This window comes from Rhinoderma darwinii, chromosome 5 (genome assembly GCF_050947455.1).
Source record: "Rhinoderma darwinii isolate aRhiDar2 chromosome 5, aRhiDar2.hap1, whole genome shotgun sequence".
Taxonomy (NCBI): Eukaryota; Metazoa; Chordata; class Amphibia; order Anura; family Rhinodermatidae; genus Rhinoderma; species Rhinoderma darwinii.
In genome coordinates this window covers 64,957,740-64,976,954 of record NC_134691.1, presented here as the reverse complement: position 1 = coordinate 64,976,954, position 19,215 = coordinate 64,957,740, and positions in this window count along the sequence as shown.

The window sequence follows — 19,215 nt, the reverse complement described above, 5'->3', positions numbered from 1 at the left end:
TATGGAATTCCTATACAAGCAATTCCCCAAAGGAAGCTGGAGACTATCTGGATTAAGTGTACAGGTAAATCAGCTGCCTCAATTCTGTCACCACTCTGGTCAGCAGATTCTAAGGCTACTCTATGGTCTTCACCAGAGCCTGCCGCAAGGCAGGTTGGATTTGGCTGCATAGAACCCAGGTTGCTTATTGACAGAATAAGGTGTTGGACAGGAGGTGCACATGCAGGCAATACCAGACAAGTCAGAGGGGTAGTCAACAGAGTTTAAAACCAGCCTAGAGCAGAATGTCCAAATCAGTGAGCACAGGGTAAATCCAAAGACAAAGCCGAGGTCCAATTCAAAGAATCCAAATAGTCAAGGTGATTCAGGGTGTAACCAGGAGCTTGATCAGAAACATGCATACACAAAAGAATCACAAGCAACACTGAGAAAACGAAACAGATTCAAATACTTCACTCTTGGTCCTGATAGGTTGCAGACAGAGAAATGAGATTGGCTCTGCATTTCAAACCAGGGCCACCCAGAAGCTTTGATAGTAGTCATGACAACCTTACAGTGACAGATGTTTCCTAACACTCACAGCCCCACCCTCCTTAGAAAAGTTCAAATCTTATTTTCCAAATCTCTATCACTTTATCTGTAGATAATAGCAAAAGTTAAATGAATTATCATCTATTAAAGAATCACAGAGCAAGTTAATATGGATATACATTTCCATAATAAATGCATAGAATTCTTTCCGTATGACAGAAAAAAATAGATTTTATTTATTTACAAGGTTTTAAGATACTTGTCTTGAAAATAGCAAGATCATTATGTTTTATCTTAAAATAGTTACAGAGAATTGTTTAAAAAGCATGCAAGATTATAAACTTTGACCATTAACTTTTAAATTACTGCGTTTTTAAAGGTTAGTTAGTGTCTATGTTTATGAAAAGCTGCAGAAATACTGGATCAAAGTGGGAGTCAGCAAAGTTCCTCTGTCCTTGCCAAGCAACCTACTTTTCTTTTGGGATATTCTAAATTAAACAAATTACATTTAGATGATTTATTTAAAAATTGTATTTGATCTATATGTCTATATGATGGCGGTAGTTAATAAATGGTTATGGTTAGGCTCACATCAGTGCTGGTCTCTGTTCTGTTGGGTTCCTGTTGCTTCTTTGTTGTACCGAACCATTGGGATCAGAATGGATCTATCAAAGCTGTCATGGCTTAATTAAGAATGGAAGCCATGTTTCTAATCTGAACAGAGCCTAAAATCAAAGACATAACAACACATAAAAATAGCTCTAAAATATATACATGCTCATGTTTTCAGAGTTGAGTAAGTCACTAGAACAAAAAAAGTAACATGATTTTGCCAGTTTCTGTGCTTATTATACAACAAATAGTTAGCGAATAGGAAAGCTCATGCAACAGTTGCAAATCTTCCTTTGTCTCCATTCACTTTTGTTGCAGGGCAACTAACACAAAATGTAAGATATGGCATGAGTTAATATTGTCATTGCACAAACTATGCTCCTCAATACATTACTATATGAGCAATTCTAGAGTGGCTTCAAATGTAAAGTATCAAAGCACATTTTAAAGTTTTTTTTTCGAGATCCAAAGAAACTTCACTCAATGAAGGAAGCAGCATAAAATAAGAAAAGAACCTATACTCACCCGATAAACCTCATACCGCTCCAGCGGTGCAGCTCTTGGTGACCCTCCCTGCTCTTTGTTTACCTTGCTGCTGCGATGACATGACCATATACCCACGTGACTGCTGCTGCCAGTCACTTTCAGTGAATTTCCCATGACAACTTCCTCTGGCATCTCCTCATTTCCTCTATTCAGTCAATTATTTTTGGATCTCAGAAAGCCCCTTTAAGTCATTATCTAGCCTGTTCTTTACAAATAAATGAAAAGACTAAACAGGGTCCATTGGATGGAATGTAACGCGATGCAAGCTTTTGAACAGGAACAAATATATAAAAGTGTACAATTGCATTTTTTTCGTAAAAGGAAGTCACTATGAGGTCGATGAATTTTTACATTTCAAGCAGATCTTGATATGTTTAATTTTTGGCCTACAAATCTATACAACTAAAGTGGATTTATACAGTACCTTCAAACATGTACTAATTTAGTTCTTTGTCTTAAATAACCACCTTAGGTCAGTAATGCCTAACTAGTGACTCAGCGGGCAGGTAGGGATTGGCATGTGTGTGTACTCCATGCAGAGGGTAGCTTGCTCCATTTGATGTAACTGCACTTGAAGCCCCTCAAAATGTAGCAAGTTGACAACTACTGCCTTCCATTTTGGAAAGTTTAGCTAAGGGCAGACATACCATATGTGTAGCCTGTGCATGGTGGATTTGCAGGCATGGGAATCTACTGACACACTTAAAGAAAACTAATATCACTCTCTACTATCTATTAGATTACATGTAAGGGATTGTGCTAATGATTCCATGGCTCTCTATTACAGTGAATTGGCACAATGGTGAAGGATTTTCAGGAAAGCGATGAAGGAGATGCACTGTAGCTAGCAGCTCGTTCTCATTAAGTTAGCAGATGGAATGCAAGGGGCGCACAGGTGCGCCTTTTCTTTCTGTTTCTGCCCCTGTGTTCAGCCATTAAGTGTCAGTGAGAATTTGCTTTCAAATTTCTACTATTCGTGGCTCTGCATGTACATGTCTATATATCTATGTTTACATTAATAAAGACTTCAGGTTGCAATGTGCAATTTTGCTCCTACATTTCTTCTTTAATTAACAAATACCACCCTACACGAATCCTCTGCTTTCTCAACTCCATATAAATGTAATCACCTCCACACACTCTCACATACTAGACCTCTCTCATGCCTCTCTTCTGGAATCCCCCATTCCATCTAACATTCTCCAACGCTCAAATGCTCAATGTAAACCTCAAGCAAATATCCTGGCCTCAAGAGTCCCCCAACTGGAATTCCAGCACTGCCTTCACCTGACATATCTAGGGATATTAACTCCTTTCTCTGACCTCTTGTATCTATTTCTTATAGAGTGTAAGCTCTTATGGACAGGGCTCCTACCGAATGTATCTTGTAACAAGGTTTTATTTGTCTGTACCACACTGTCTACAATGTGTTACTTCAATATTGCTACTTAATAATAATTGTAAAGTTAATAACGTTAAGAGACTAAATTTACGAAATATCAATTCACTCTTTCAATGGCTTCCCCTCCAGCATGATTTGTATGAATAGCTGGATTACCTGTATGTGTGTAAGAGGCCTAAGAGGCAATGCTTTGTTGGTCTTAGCCCATAAGATATATATATATATATATATACACATATATATATATATATGTATATATATATATATGTATATATATATATATATATATATATATATATATATATATATATATATACATATATATAAAATCACATCAAATCATTCAATTCCTCTAATTGTTCTGATTTTACAATCTCTATCTCTAGACATCCCGAACATTTATTTCATAATGCTCATGAATAGCACACTGCTTTACTGCATTTAATATTCTATGATCGACTTGATGGGGAAAACACAGCACTAAGTATAATAACATCTATTGTATTTAATTGAATGCAATGACAGCCATAACAAAATGGAAATGATCTCCCTAAATCAACTCTATGTGTTTGCTTTGCTCTGGTTAAAGGTAAGAAGTGCCTTTTTAATTTTCATTTTTGACGAGAGAATACAATATGTGACAGATGACATTGTAATTCTCCTATCTCTCGGTGTTCATGATACATTGCTAATATAGTTTCTACCTTTCCTTTGTTCTCAATTAAATGAAATGTTTCACTACAATTAATGTGTTCTAACACTTTCGTTTTTCATTAAAGGTTTCTGTACCCTCTGTTTAACCATGTTTCATATCCTTTACTGAGAACCTCCAACTGCTCCTGCGAATATTTCATTATGCCTGGCAGCCATAAATATAATTGTGAACCAATATCCTTTTAATTGTTTCACTTATAACTTGTTTTAAATGATTCAACAGTCATCAAGAAAGATAAGTGCTCTTGTAGCCTGCAGGCTTTAGAGACATAATAGCAAGAGGCGATGTAACAGAATATCGAAATAATGAAACCATATGCACGAGATAATGACAAAGCACTTGTATTGCTTCAAAGATAAATGAAAACTGTAGATCTTCTTTCCTTCGTAACATCACATCCATTTCTATCTACAGCACCATTTCAATCATTAGACATCCCAAACAAATTGAGGTTGCAAGCGGCATACAAAGCGGAAAGAGAAGGGAAAAAAACAAAAAACCCACACCAGTCAGATTTACAATATGGCCTCAATAATTACTCCGGCTTCTATAGCTATCTGTGTAGATTGTAAATAATGAAGCTAACAAGCGTCCTTGTTAATACACAAGTAATGGTATTTTCTAGTGTGGGGGGGGGCACATATAAATTAGAGTTAATTATGGGAGATAATTGCAGCAACCAGCTTTTGTGCATGTGTACGCGGCCGATGAATAAATTGAACTAATGCCTCTTTGTGTCTTTAAATTTAATAAGCAAACAGCCTTTTTATGTTAGCAGTTTACTGGCATTCATGGGTCTGGCAGAAGAAATATGCTATGGGAGGGCTTGCTAATGGCAGAACATAATCACATTAATTAAAATATAACTGCCATTAAAAGATTTGTAGTATGAAATTAGGGCATGTTGTGAACTGAGACTATTGGGCTTAGAGTGCATATTACAGCCATTACTCTGTGCTCTCCGCACAGCGGTGAGCAACCTCACATGTCATAAATGCAATGTATTAGCAGTGTTTTCCTCGAAATCTATGGTTTTTAGTTTCCTTATTAAAATGTAAACATTTGCACTCAACACTTCGCAGGTTTTACAATAACGTCAGTGAAATCTAAAACCTACCATAAAGTATTAATGTATCCTTCAAATTGATTTTCCAGTATTGTTACAGTACATGCTCCATTTTCTCCAGTCTTTTGTATTCCTTTATCTAGAAGCCTATAGAGTATAGGTTATATGTTAAATACAACTCCTTTTATTGTGACATAGTGAAGAATGGGCAGGCTGTAAATATATGCATCCAAATATATGAGAATGGACCAGGGTTATATATCTCGCAGAATCATGAATTATTGAATCCAATATAGTGGTTAGCACCAGATGAAGATATTGGAATATATAGACATAGTACATATAGACAGAGCAGTCTTGGGATAAGGGGTTGTAAACAGTAAAGTGATAAAATGCCATACTAGTGTACAATAAACTGTCACTTGTCAACCAACTGCAACTCTACATAGCAATACAGATTTATGTGTCATTCAGGGTATGTGGGAAGCTGTGCAACCAGCCATATAAGCATTGTAATAGATGCCATTAGTGGATGTCATCTTTGGAAATCCAGCATCTGGTAGACTGAGATAACGTATGCACTTGAATATGATAGTAAAAGATTTCACTAAATAATTCAGGCTTTTATACCCTGTAGTAGTTTGGATTTTGAGAAAATCAAAATCTCTTGTAAGGGGTTTTCCCATAAAAGACATTGAAGGCAGATGGGCCTTCACCCACTGCCCAGTCAGGGTTGCCAACCGTCTGTAAATTCCTGGACAGTCCATAAAAATAGAGGATTTTTTTTTCATTCTCTGTGATGTTTCTTGAAGTTGGAGGAGCTTGTACAGATTTTTGGAATTGTACTTATACTGTAGTTTTAAAGGTCACAGAACATGCTGCTAATGTGTTCATATAATTATTCGATGCCATTGAGATATATTAATTATAAACCTTTTGATTCATTATGGTTTTCAATTTTTTCTGCAAAGAAATTTGGCTTCTATGAATTTTAGCAAAAATTGTAGCAAATCTGATTTTATGTTTAACCCCTTGAAGTTCAAGCCATTTTTTATTTTGTTCATTTTAGTTTTTCACTCCCCAACTTCTATGAGCCATAACGTTTTTATTTTTCTGTCAATGGAGTGGTGTGAAGGCTTGTTTTTTGCAGGAAAAGTTGTGTTTGCTCTTCACACCATTTAAAGTACCATATAATGTACTGGGAAAAAACCTGTGATTCCTCTATATTCCTTTGGGTTTAGTTTTTACGTCTTTCACCATGTGGTAAAAACTAGAAATTTACTTTATTCTGCTGGTTAATACAATTACGGCGATATCAAAATTATATCGTTTTTTTTATTTTTTACTTTAAAAAAATCTATTTGTTAGAAAAATAAATTGTGTTGCCATATTCTTTTTGTGGCACGAGCTGTGGTTTTTATTGGTACCATTTTTTGGTACATACGACTTTTTGATCAATTTTTATTAAATTTTTTTACTGTTATGTTGACCAAAAGAGAGCGAATCTGGCATTTTATAGTCTTTTATTAATACGGCATTCACTGTGCGAGTTAAATAATGCTATATTGTAATAGTTCAGACTTTTACGGACACAGCGATACAAATTTTGGAGGAAAAATTGGAAAAGGTTTTTTTTTTAAACTTTTAATATGTTTATATATATTTTAATATATTCTACTAATAACTTTTTAACAGCGATTGCTGTTCCTGACCATTAGTCCCGGGTGTCAGCTGTAATACTCAGCTGACACCCACAGTGTATGGAGCGGGCTCAGCGCGCGCGCGCGCTCTATACTTTTCCCCCTGCACCATGACATACCGGCATGTCATGGTGCATTAAGGGGTTAATAAATAATTGTAAAGTCAAATCGTAATTGTTTTTTGTTCAATTATATAATCTTTATCTTTAATGTATATACTGTTTGAATGAAGATCAAATTTTGATATTTCTACATATGTTAGAAAATAATTAAAATTACAAGGGGTGTCTTAGGCTTCATGCCGACTTCAGTCTTTTTCTTCAGGGTGCTAGCCGTTTTTCTGACAGCTAGCACCTTGACCCATTAATTTCAATGGGGCCATGCATACTTCAGTTTTTTTGACGGTCCCGTTGCTCCGTTCCGACCAAAGTAGAGCATGTCCTACTTTGGTCCGAGATTCCGTGACCGTGAGGCCCATGCAAGTCAATGGGGCCGTCAAAAAAACTGAAGGCACACAGAAGGCATCCGTGTGCCGTCCGTGTGTGATGGAGCCGTTGCCTAGCAACGGCCGGGCAGGCAGAAGTACATTAGAGATATTACACTAATCGGCAGCCATTTATCTCTATCCAGCACTGATAGAGAGAAGAGGCTGCTGATAAAAATAAAATAAAAAGCAGTTCATACATACCCCGGTCGTTGTCTTGGTGACGAGTCCCTCTTCTTCCTCCAGTCCGACCTTCCTGTATGACAAAGCAGTCCATATGGCTGCAGCAGCCTGTGATTGGCTGCTGAGGCGGTCACGTGGGATGAAGCGTCATCCCTGGAGGCCGGCCTTCTGACGTCATCCAGTCCGGCGTGACCGCCACTACAGCCTGTGATTAGCTGCAGTGGTGACATGGGATGAAACGTCATCCGAGGAGGCCGGACAGGAGGAAAATGCAGGGAGTTCTGGGTAAGTATGAACTGATTTTTTAAATTTAATTAAAATTGTATTTTGCGAGCGCCGAGCATGGTCATTCTTCAGCGCTAGTCACTTTCCAGGGTGCTGAAAGAGTTACCGCCGATCAGTGCAGCCCATTAACTCTTTCAGCACCCTGTACAGTGACTAGCGCTGAACAACCCTGCTCTTTCAGCACCCTGGACAGAACCATGCTCGGCGCTCGGAAACGGAAACACGGAGTGCTCACGGAAACCACACGGCCAACAAAACGGGCACGCAGATCCGTCAAAAACGGCCGCTAAAACGGTGAAGGAAGTGTGCACGAGGCCTTACAGAGAAGTAAGCTAAACATCTATTGTAGGGAAAAAGTTTGAGGATTTTGAAGGGGATTATACACAGTAGTATGTGACAGAAAATAGTATTGTAAGTGACAGACAGCACAGATTTACTAAGCACAGATGTTGTCAAACCAACCTGATTGTTTTTATGAAGAGATAAGTAGAAGCCTAGACAAAAGTGGCCTCTGTGCATATAGAGTTTTTCGACTTTGCAAATGCATTTGACACTTTCCTTCAAATATAGTTTGTAATTGGATTGAAAATTAGCTCGAGGACCATATCCAGAGAGGTGTGGTCAATGATTCCTACTCTGAATGGTCCCCAGTTATAACTGGTGTAGCCCAATGTTGGGTGCTGGGACCGCTATTATTCAATGTATTCATTAATGATATTGAGGATGAAATTAATAGCGCTGTTGTTCGGTCTATGGAAGATGTTCATAAATTACAAGCCGACTTACAGACACTGTTTGGGCATCCACTTGTCAAATAAGGTTAAATGTGGATAAATAAAAAGTCACGCATCTGGGTACTAATAATCTGCATCTATCATATGTCCTAGGGGGAGTTAAACTGGGAGAGTCACTTTTTGAGAAGAATCTGGGTGTACATGTAGATCGTAGACTAAATAACAGCATGCAATGTCAATCAGCTGCTACTAAGGCCAGCAGGATATTCTCCTGTATTAAAAGAGGCATGGACTCATGGGACAGGGATATAATATTACCTCTTTACAAATATTAGTGAGGCCTCATCTAGAATATGCAGTTCCGTTCTGGGCTCCAGTTCATAGAAAGGATGCCCTGGAGTCTAAAAAATTCAAAGAAGAACAACTAAACTAATAATGGGCATGGAGAATCTAAGTTATAAGGAAAGATTAAAATTATTAAACCTATTTAGCCTTGAAAAGAGATGACTAAGAGGGGACATGATTTACTTGGATAAGTATACAAAAGGCCCATACAAAAAATATGGTGAAAACCTGTTCCATATAAATTCCCCTCAAAAGACAAGGGAGCACTCCCTCCGTCTGGAGAAAATAAGATTCAGTTTCCAGAGGCAACAAGCCTTCTTTACTGTGAATCTTTGGAATATCCTACCTCAGGAGCTGGTCACAGCAGCTACACTAGTTGGCTTTAAAAAAAGATGAGATCATTTCTTAGAACAAAAAAATATAAGTGCCTATGTCAATGTGTAGAATTATTGTTTGAATGTTGATTCAGTCGGATTGCTACCCCGAAACAGGAGGGACATTTTTCCTTTTTAGGGCAGATTGGTTAATGCTTTATGGGTATTTTTTATATATTTTTTAAATCTTCCTGTGGATCAATAGGAGAGAGACAGAGTCCTATAGTTTACCCATGTCTCTTCTCTTTTTACCATCCCTTGGTTGAACTTGATGGACATATGTCTTTTTTTCAAGCGTACTATGTAACTATGTCTTCATTTTTCTTCATGACTGTACCTTTATTATTAATGAGTTTCAGTGGTATATTCTATTACTAAAAATTCACAAAAAATTTGCGTACACCTGTATATGATGTGTCTTAAAGTCCTCTTAGACTGGCCAATTTCGGCCGGTGCAACGAGTGCCGATCAACGAGATAGCTTGTAGATCGGCGCTCATTTGCTCCTGTCCCAATGAGCTATGTATGGGTACGAGCACTCGTTACTGCGATCGCTCATCCCCATACATTATTATCATGTCGGCAGCGCGTCTCAGGGAGATGTGCTGCCAACAACGATAAAATTTTAGTTTTTTAAAACGATATGATCAGCAGATGAACGAAAGTTTGATCGTTCATCTGCTGATCGCTGCCCTGTTTACACAGGGCAATTATCGGCAACAAGCCTTCTATGGACGATCGTTTGCCCGATAATTGTTCCAAGTAAAAGCGCCTTTAGTTTAAGTGACTGCTTCATTCAGTATAATTACATATTCATGCAGTTCACAAAACAAGTCATTACACATTTGCACCACCAGGTACAGTTGCAACCATTGTATGTTATATTACGATGCTACTGCTCAAGTGGTGTGCACTAACATCTATCACAGTACCACGTCACTTTCTAATGATGGCATTGTGATGCTTTAAGTTGGAACACCTCAAAGCAAACCATACAAACTGACCGTGGTTTTTACATGCTATACCGCTATTGCGATTTTGCATAGAAGCATTTCTGAATGTATCACCTAGTTTCTTTAAAAAAATTGTAACTGAGTGAAACTGACCAAACTACATATACAACATGTTTTCCACTGCAGTCTTTACCCTGTGGCCGGGATTTCCACTCCTGGAGTGCCCCGCTTGAAGTCTCTGTCCATATATGGACAGTGACATCAGGGGCAACTCCTGAAGTGGAATCCCTGTCCACAGCGTTGCCGACACTGTGACCGGGGATTCCACTCCAGGAGAAGCCCCTGTCGTCTGTTTCCATTTATGGACAGTGAAGGTCACTGGCTTCTCCTGGAGTGGAATCCCTGGTCACAGCGTCGGCAACGCTGTGGGCAGGGATTCTGATTCAGGAATTGCCCCTGATATCACTGTCCATACATGAACAGAGGCATCAAGCGCTCCGTCCAGGAGCAGAATCCCCAGCCACACGGGGATTCCGCTCCTACAAGGAGCTACAGTGGCGCTAGTAGATAGATGTCACGCAGGGTCTGTGGACACACTGGGCCGTACCGTCTTGGCAGTAAGGCAGCTGGCCAACAGGACGCAGGTCAAAGTCCAGTTCGTATAGGGTACCTATGGCAGCTCAGACAGTAGCAAGGCAGGTTTGGCAGGAACTTGGCAGCAGGTGGACGTCAGGCGTGGAGAAGCAGGACAGGCATGGAATACAGCACAGCACGACTACAGCTCAGCACGGCACTAGATCAGGATACAAGTATAGGATACAGGAACAGGAACACTGGGAGCAGGAAACACTAGGGGGCAGTGGCGTAACTACCGCCGTAGCGGTTCCTATGGGGCCCGCGGCATGAGGGGGCCCGTGTCGCCCGCCGGCACTGGCCCCCACCATGGCCGGAGGCTCCGCTAGCAGCCGCTATGGCTGCTACAGCGCGACGCCACTGAACACTACGGCAGAGCAGGGAGGTATCTCCCCGCTCTGCCATTAAACAAAAAACATGTATCCCCTATCCACAGGATGGGGGATACATGTGTGATCGCTGGCATTGATAGGGAGAACGGGGGACTGAAAGTCCCCTGAAGTTCTCCATCACAAACCTCGGACTCCAGGGGTCTGTGTCGGCAGCTTGTGCGCATGCGTGACCATCGCTCCCTTCATTTTTATTGAGCTGCGCAGACGCAGGAAGTCAGAGGTTAGTCATTGAGAACTTCATGGGACTTTCGGTCCCCCGTTCTCCCTATCGCTGCCCGCGATCACACATGTATCCCCTATCCTGTGGATAGGGGATACATGTCTGTTGTAGGACACACTGTAGGTCGGATTTTTTTGAGGGGTTGGGGCTGCATGGCGTTACCTACAGGGGGGCTGTATAGCGTTACCTACAGGGGGTCTGTATAGCGTTACCTACAGGGGGGCTGTATAGCGTTACCTACAGGGGGGCTGTATGGTGTTACCTACAGGGGGGCAGTATGGCTTTACCTACAGGGGGGCTGTATGGCATTACCTACAGGGGGGCTGTATGGCGTTCTCTACAGTGGGGGCTGTATGGCGTTCTCTACAGTGGGGGCTGTATGGCGTTATCTACAGGGGGGCTGTAAAAATGGAACTATCTACAAGGGGGGGTTGTGTGACACCCAGGGGAGGGGGGGCCCCAGTTAAAAGTTTGCTATGGGGCCCAGTCTTTCCTAGTTATGCCCCTGCTGGGGGGCCATATGCAAGACAGACTAGGAAAACACAACAAAGCTCAGGAACTAGGGGGCTGGACCCCTCTTATAGTCCAGAGTACTCACGGGTCAAAGTTCAAGAACGAGGTCCGGTGCGCTCGCTGCCCCTTTAAGAGCCCTACGGGATCCGGCAGTGGTGAGTAGACACGAGCGCTGGCTTCTCCTGAGGAGGAGGCTGGGGCCAGGGCTTGCTGACTCGTGGCTGCGGCTGTCAGGGGCAGAACGGAGCTGACAGCCCGCAGCCTCGGACAAGACAGTATCCCCCCTCTTACGCCCCCTCTTCTTGGGACCAGCGCGAGAGAGAAACTTTTTCAGAAGAGCAGGAGCATTGAGGTTCTCCTCTGGCTCCCAAGACCTCTCTTCAGAACCAAATCCCCTCCAATCCACCAAATAAAAGGTCTTTCCTCTCACTCTTTTGGTGTCTAGGATCTCTTGAACCTCAAAGGCCGCTGGCGACAACCACAGGGCTAGGAGTCTTGGTGTAGCGGTTCAGGACCACTGGCTTCAGGAGGGATACGTGGAAGGAGTTGGGGATCTTGAGGGTAGGAGGCAGACAAAGCTTATAGGCGACAGGGTTTTTTGGGTTTTTTTTAAACTCGTTTTATTAAAGAGTAAAAAAGTCTTACATATTAAAACAAAGCGTATCAGTATCACATTATCAGATATACATTGACATCAAATTCACAATTCAGAATTTACAGTCCGCATTTTACAATACTTGAGACTGGAAACAGAGGGAGAGCAGCATTGGTATCGTTACATTGTTAATATACACAGCATGTTGCACAAAAGACAATATATATCGTTACAGTACAAGGCTATCACTGTGTCAACAGCAGGGAGTCACGTAAATCAACATATCTATGTGGTGTATATTGTGTAAGTGGTGAGTCACACCAAGTACCCCATACCTTCATAAATTTTTCCGCACAACCCCTATGTCGGTACACCACTTTAGCGTAGGCTAGCATGGAATTTACTAAGGCCTTCCATTGGGATAAAGTAGGGGGCTTAGGGCCCATCCATCGAAGGGCAATTGACTTGAACAACACTTCCCTCAAGAATGTTCTAGTGTGGCTTGACCATATTTCCTCAGACGTAAGTCCGAACAGACACAATTCAGGCAAGAGTGGGAGTGGAAATTGTAAAATCCCATTAAGTAAATCTATAACCTCCTTCCAAAATGATTGAATCCATGGACACATCCATATCATGTGCCAGAAATCAGAGTCCACGGCACCACATCTGTGGCAATCAGTAGTAGGGCACCTACCCATCTTATGAAGTCTAACCGGAGTTAAATAGCCCTGATGTATTATGAACAGCTGCGTCATTCTATTGTTAGCGGCTGGAGATACCAGTAAATGAGATTGTAAAATATCATTCCACATCTCATTGTCCAAATCAGGGATAAGACCTTTCCACTTATCTTCGACAGCCAGCGGAGCAGCCGCTAATTTCGCCTGTATGAGGAAGGAGTATATGGCAGAAATTAAACCCCTAGGGCCTTGTGATTTGAAAACTCCTATGAGGGGAAAATTCGATATGTTCCTCCCAGTGTGAGGAAATTGAGAGCGGAGCGCATGTCTAACTTGTAAAAACTTGTAAAAAGCGTTCCTAGGAATATCAAATGCCTCCTGTATTTGTGTAAATGATATGACATCCCCCTCTGTATATAAATCCCCCACACAAGTAACTCCATGTCCTATCCAGAATTGTGGATCCAGCGAGGCTGTCAGGTGTATCAGTGATGGGTTATGCCATAAAGATTGTTCAGCCACTACTTCCAGGAATGATAAGAGTTTTTTGGTTGCCTGCCAGACCTGCGCAGCTACTCTATGTAGATGTAAGAGCTTCCTACGTGAGTGAGGCATACCCTCCAGTATAGGCCATAGGTTAGGTAAATCTAAGTAAAATGCTAGATAGTATTCTCTATTAGGCAAGGCCTCCATATTGACCCATGTGGTAAGATATCGCAGTTGACCAGATAAGTAATACAGGTAGAAGTCTGGAAGGGATGTGCCGCCCATTAATTTAGGTCTCTGTAAAGAAGTTAGTTTGAGTTTCGGCCTACCAGATCCCCATATGAAGGAAGGTAAAAGAGCGTGTACGGCCTTAAAAAATGACAGTGGTACTGGTACCGCTATTTGTTCTAGCAAATAGAGACACTTAGGGAGTATAATCATTTTGACCAGGTTAATGCGTCCCACCACTGCCAAAGGTAGTGAGCCCCACACTTTAAATTTATCCTTGATATAATCCAATAGAGGATAGATGTTATTTTGCATATCTGAGCCATGAACCTTACTAATTACTATACCCAGATATTTGAAACTCGGTACCACCTTCAGCCCACTTTCTACTGGAGCCCAACCTGCTTCCTGCAAGGGTAGAAAATAGGACTTAGTCCAGTTGATACATAGTCCAGAGTACCTCCCAAACCTCTCTATCGATTCTATCGCAACCGGCATAGTATCCTTAGGTTTAGACATGAATAGGATCATATCATCAGCATACAAGCCGATTGTGTCCTCTCTACCTCCCAACTGTATGCCCTGGTATGACTGATGTAGCCGTATGACCAGTGCCAGTGGTTCAATTGCTATTGCAAACAGGAGGGGGGATAAAGGGCATCCCTGTCTGGTTCCCCTTGCCAAGTGAAAATATGGGGACAAGAGTCCATTGACCAAAATTTGAGCTCTAGGGGATTTATATAACGTGGATATCCATCCGATGAACCCGGGACCAAACCCAAATCTCTGCAGTACTGCCAACAGGTAAGGCCATTCGATGAGTCGAAGGCCTTAGCTGCGTCTAGTGAGGCCATAGCCCAGTTCTCTTTCAATGCCAGTCCAACTTGCATTATGACTTGTGCTCTACGAATATTGTCAGATGTCGACTTTCCAGGCATGAAGCCTGATTGATCAGGGTGGATTATGCTTAAAATTACAGCGTTCAATCTATTCGCCAGTATTTTAGTCAAAACGTTGTAGTCGCTGTTCAACAGCGATATCGGCCGATATGACCCATACTTCATAGGGTCTTTATCTGGTTTGAGTAATATCACAACAGTGGCGTCATTAAGCGATTCAGGTAGGCAACCCTGAGTATGAGACTGTAAAAACATGGTATGCAGCACTGGGGTCAATACTTCAGAATATTTACAATAGACCTCCACAGGTATCCCATCAGGGCCCGGGGACTTGCCCTTCGCCATATCCTGGAGTGCACGGGTGACTTCCTCCTCTGTAATGTCTGCCTCTAGGGACTGTCTATCATGGTCAGACAAAGTGGGAAAAGTAATTGCATCCAGATAGGCCGAGAGTTCCCCCATGTCGTACTGCATCTTAGTGGAGTACAGCTCTCTATAGTATTGCGCAAACCTGTCCGCAATTACCTTATTATCCATTATAATATCACCATCTGGCCCTTTAATTTTAATAATAGAAGGAGATTGGGAGTTCTGCCATACTAGGTATGCCAGAAGCTTACTGGACTGACCACCAACTTCAAACTGAGTCTGTTTAAAGAAAAATTGTTTACGATGTGCACGTTCCTGCAATAGTAGCAGATATTGTCTCCCCGATTCTAGCCAAGTCTGCCTATTGGCATCTGTAGGGTCTGCCACATAAATTGCCTCTAGATCCGAGCATTTCCCAGCTAGGTCGTCCTCCATTTTAGAAGCAGAGTGCTTTACATACGATATGGATGATTTAAGGCAACCCCTAAGATAGGCCTTAGACATATCCCACAGAACACCCGCATTCTCAAAATCCTGGTGATTCTGCAAAAATACCTGTAGTTGGTCGGGTATCCTATCGTTTGTACCTATGACCGTTAACCAGAAGGGGTGAATTTTCCATCCCCTGGGTCTGGGGATATCAGGGAGTTGAAAATGAGCCAAGACAGGAGAGTGATCTGACACACCCCTAGGTTTGTACACAATTTGGGGTGACATTACCATTAACAGGGCGCTACCAAACATGTAGTCTATTCGTAACAATGAACTGTGCCCCAAGGAGGAGCATGAGTATACTCTGGTGTTGGGGAATAGAGACCGATAAATATCAGTCCATCCCACCTCCTCCATCAGTACGCGAAGGTGGGTGTCTGAAGCATGTGGAGTCACCGGCATTTGGTTGTGTCGAAGTCTATCCATGTCATTATCCATGGTCATATTAAAATCCCCCATACAAAGCAACCTAGCACTCGGATATGCCGCCGAAAAGGCAACCGCCTGGTGTATTGCCAACACCGAAGCCGGGGGGGGGGGGGGGATATAAACCCCTAGCAGTACATAAGAAACATTATTTATATAGGCATGCACAAACACATATCTCCCATTATCATCAATCCGTACGGTATCCACCTCCCACCTGAGAGACTTATGCACAAGTATGGATATCCCACGTGAGTAGGACGAGTAACAGGAGTGGCAGGACCATTGAACCCACTGTCTGTTCAACACACGCAATTTATCTGTGGTCAAGTGGGTCTCCTGTATACACAAAATATGCAGTGAATATTTTCTAACCTGTGTAAAGACCATTGCCCTTTTCCTAGCTGTACCCAACCCCCTCACGTTCCATGACATTACCGTTATATTAGCCATTGGACATGTTACATAATTGGTAAGTGAGGGGAGGGGCTCCCAAAAGACATATAGTCATACTGCGGACTGAGCCGATATAGGTGTGTAAGACTAAAACCATGAACCTTTTCAAAGCTGTAGTACAGAAAGGGAACACACGTACCAGATAACATATGAGTGCAGCACTCAAGAAGGCAATTTAGCGTCAACAGTGACGACATTGTACCTGTGCCGTAGTGGCTTAACATATACGGGGGAAGAACCCATGTGTCAGTATATGAATATACACCTAGTATCTATGTAAGCAAGATATAAAAAGAGAAAGAAAATGTATGTGTGACGGTTAGCAGGGACATTGAAAACCATGAACATTATCTAGAATATGTCAGAGAGAAGCAAAGCACAGGTAATGCAGCGCAGCGTCCATCTTGACACAGTGAGAATAACCAGTTCAAGGATACAAAGAATTAGGACGCGGAAGATCATACAGCCATCTCTCCGGTGGGCAGTATAGCAGCAGCACATGGCACAACGGAGAATCTCAGTTCTGCGGCGGAGGTCTCTGGCGACTCACCCAGTCGTCTGCGTCCTTTGGGGTTGCAAAGTAAAGTGACCGATCTCCATCCACGATTCGCAGCCTAGCAGGATACGCCATAGAATATGGGATTTGTAGATCCCGAAGCCTCCGTTTCACCGACATGAATGTAGCGCACCTTTTCTGTAACTCCGCGCTGAAGTCAGGAAATATTGACACTGCAGCTCCATTATATCTGATATCCTGCTTCTTCCGAGCCTGACGTAGAATCAAATCCCGGTCATTGCTATTCAATAAGCGCGCCAGCATAGGCCTAGGGGGCGCCCCCGGTGGCAAGGGACGCGCCGGCACCCTGTGAGCTCTCTCCACCGCAAAAGCTGTAGAAAATACTGCATCAGGGAACAGCTCATGCAGACATTTGACCATAAAACCAATAGAATCCTGACCTTCCACTTTCTCAGGCAATCCCAATATTCTGATGTTATTTCGGCGCAGGCGATTTTCTAGGTCATCAGATTTCTGCTTCCATATTTCATAGTTACATAGTTACATAGTTACATAGTTACATAGTTTGTACGGTTGAAAAAAGACACATGTCCATCAAGTTCAACCAAGGGATGGGAAAGGGGAAGTGGGATGGGAAAGGAGAAGTAAAACATTTCTACACATAGGAGCTAATATTTTTTTGTTCTAGGAAATTATCTAAGCCTTTTTTAAAGCCATCTACTGTCCCTGCTGTGACCAGCTCCTGCGGCTGCTTCTTCCAGGGCAGATAGGGCTCGGGGTACAGGATCAAGCCGATCTTCCAGGCCAGAAATTCGTTCCTCAGCATGAGATATACGCTCCCTCATGGCTTGGATGTCGTGCCTTATGAGGCCTATATCGATCTTAACCTCCTCCAGCTTACCTGTGAGCGAGGTTTTGCAAGATGAAATCGCCAGTAGCAGGTTGTCAGAGACCTCCTTCAAGGTGAGTTCAGGCTCCACAGGCTCCACAGAAGTGGAGCTTCCCGCTGCTGCCGGCTTGTCCGCCCCTCGTGCACTCTGTGGCATAGGCAAGCGCCCGCCATCTTGGCCCTCGCCTCGTGCAAACTCCTGCAGCTTCTCCGCCGCTGACTGACCTCGTGTGGGACCCATTACCGTCTCTCTGGATAGTAGATCGACCTGCGACCATCCGGATATATTATAGTACAGGTAGGATATCAGCAGGATCAAGAAATCATGGGCTCAGTACGGAGCTACTGTTTCATGCGACCAGTCTCGTTGCGTGCCCAGCCACGCCCCCCATAGGCGACAGGGTTAATCTGTTGTAGGATCTCGAATGGTCCGAGGAACCTGGGAGAAAACTTACATGACGGCACTCTTAGTTGAATGTTCCTGGAGGACAGCCAGACCTTTGTGCCAGGAAGAAACTGAGGCGGTTCTCTTCTTCTTGTGTCTGCCCTCCGTTTCATACGGTCAACAGCCAGCAGGATGGAGGATCGAGTCTGCCGCCAAATTTGTAGAAAGTCCCTAAGTCAGCAGCTGGTACCCTGAATGAATCAGGAACCGGAAAAGGTATTCGTGGGTGTTGGCCAAGGACTATGAAGAACGAAGTGTTCCTTGTGGACTCGCTGGTATGATTGTTGTAGGAGAATTCAGCTCACGGAAGCAACTGTACCCAGTCATCATGTTGCCTAGAGACTAAGTGATTTGATTGATCCTCTCGACCTGTCCATTGGACTGAGGATGGTAGGCCGAGGAAAAGTCCAACTTCACACCTAGAAGTCCGCAGATGGCTCTCCAGAACCTCGAGGTAAACTGAACCCCCCGATCAGACACAATATGCTACGGCAAGTCGTGCAGGCGGAAGATGTGTTGGATAAACAGCTTGGCCAGTTGAGGAGCAGATGGAAGACCAGTCAGAGGAACGAAGTGGGCCATTTTCGAAAATCGATCCACCACCACCCAGACAGTACTGCATCCAGCAGAGAGAGGCAGGTCAGTAACAAAGTCCATAGCTATATGCTGCCAGGGAGCATCGGGCACAGGCAATGGCTGGAGCAGACCAGAGGGTCTGGAGTGAGCGACCTTGTTAGCTGCACACACAGGTGAAGGAGGAAACAAAGTCCATAACATCTTTGGGCAGCGTGGGCAACCAGAAATGACGGGCAGTCAAATCCCGGGTCTTACGGATCCCCGGGTGACCTGCCAGTCCAGAGGCGTGTCCCCAGCGGAGGATTCTCCTTCGGTCAGCCATGTTCACAAAAGTCCTCCCTGGAGAAATATCCACATACCCTAGACTTGCCCTTGGAACCTCTTTGGAACAGGAGTGCACCAGCACCGACAGAGGACGCGTCCACCTCCAACGAGAAATGTAGGGAAACATCTGGATGATGGAGGAT